Genomic DNA, 2,088 nt, shown 5'->3' with positions numbered 1-2,088 from the left:
TTAGGTATAATATAATCCAAAATCAAACTACGGATCTGGAAAATATAATCCATAAACTAGATATGTTAGTTTAATATGGGCCTAGAACAACATTGAGAAAAATAGACATCAAGAGCACAAGGAAATCTAATTATAGCTAAACTGGTTTTTACCTTTCAAACCTTCTATTTATGGAAAATTTAAGCAATAACAATCTCATTGCTTTAAGGAAGGGATGTATGGAAAGTTTAAAATCCTTCCAGACTTCAATGCCTTCTTGTGGTTATCTTATATGAAATTTCGAAGGAAATTTCGTGGTTGGAGGAACTTTGCTAATGCCCAATTTGGTGCCATGCTGAAGTCGAGGATGGTAACCCACTTAGATTTTACCTAAAACTAGAGTTGGGACTCCTTGGGGAAGGAATTCTAGACCGGTGGCTGTCTTTCTAGTTCGGCCCAGCTTGTTAATCCAACAATGTGCTTCTATGGTGTGGCTTTATGGATTCTCTGGGTAGCTAGAGATGGAATTGTGTTCGAAAGGAGGAATGAGAAATAAATGATTTGGTTGCTTTGGATAGGGACAGTGAATTGGTGGGTAGGGCCAAGACAAGTCTCATCTCCACGTGTTTCAAGATTCTTTGGTTGCAATAAAGATGCCCAATGGAATCTCCCCAATTCTGATTTTCTAAAGTTCAAGGTAGATGGTTCCATCAGAGGAAAGCCAAGCGCCTCGAGGAATAGCTCTTGAAATTACTTTCAAGTCACTTTTGTTTGACAAAAGTCTTTAATTATTGAATCAGATTCAAAAGAATGCTATTATTTGGATTCTTGATATATACTTGCAAAATGCCATGAAAGTATTGGAACCTTTTTCAACAAATTGACATGATTCGTGATTGCATTGAGTGTGTTTTCTTTTAAAATATTGTTAAGAAAGCTAATTATTGTGTAGACCTTCTTGCGAAATTGGGGGTGGATAGAACTGATGTGTTTGTGGCTTGGAATTGAGGTGAAAGTTCCTAATGGCATTGGATTATGGCTATTATGCTTTGTTTCGTGAAGGGGTGTTGACCTTGTTCTGTTGTTTCTACTGAATTGGGAGTACAGTTTGAATGAAATGATTGGGTACAAATTGGGTACTTTCCCTTCGTTTCTTTTTCCTGTTGATGTGTCTCAGTTGCTGCAATATGTTTGTAGTAGGTGTGCACCCTTGTATCCTTTTGATACATTAACAAAATGACTTGGATTAGCAATAAAGAAGAAAAAAACAGGGATAGGGTAGCTGCATATATAAGATGATATAGATCAACTAGCAAGAACCTCTTGAAGGTTCAATGCTCATCCCCTTTTTCTCATTACTACAATGCTAAAGAATATATGCTTCTTGTCAGAGGTGACCATGGTTGCTAACACAGCTTTAAGCTTGCTTGTGTTGCTTGTCTATGTAAAACAGAAATGTTCTAGTCGGCTTCACCAAAAAAGGCCAAAGGGTGTTCCATTATTTGTGCGATGAAAGCCGTCGCCAAATTCGATTTCCTTTTCTGCATAACAACAACTTACAAAACGTCAGACGCCCTCCCACCCGCCACAGCTACGTGGGGCAGCTGCCATGATTTCAATCCAGAAGCCAATCACATACCCCCTTTGATAGCTCCAACTTACTGACTACTACCTAGTTGCTACATTGCACCTCTATTTTCTGTTGTACAATCTTGAAAAAGCTACTCAACATTTCAATGGATAAGATATGTATTAATATAATAGTTGGTTTAGAAATAGAAAAAGGGTGTGCATTCATTTCCTTACGCAGATATTACTTAAGCTAAGGGTCATCAAAGGCTTTCCACTTTGCAGCTCTCGGGTCTAGCAATTGTACAGGAAATGATTGTTTAGCTTTTCATTTGGCCATAATATAACAACTTGACTAATGGAAAAGAGATTAGTGCCATTCACCCAGCTAATAGACACAAGGGGTAGGGCCAGGGGCCGATGGCATTTTGCATGGAAAAGCTACAAAAGAATGTAGAATGGTCGGCTGAGGATGCTTGGCCTTTTGGGGGTGGGGGAATTGATTTTTTTTTTTTCATTCTTTTTTTGCGGTTACCCAGA

Source organism: Theobroma umbraticum, unplaced genomic scaffold (genome assembly GCF_002168275.2).
Source record: "Theobroma umbraticum cultivar Fairchild unplaced genomic scaffold, ASM216827v3 scaffold_44.0, whole genome shotgun sequence".
NCBI classification, from domain to species: Eukaryota; Viridiplantae; Streptophyta; class Magnoliopsida; order Malvales; family Malvaceae; genus Theobroma; species Theobroma umbraticum.
This window is presented reverse-complemented; position numbering follows the sequence as displayed.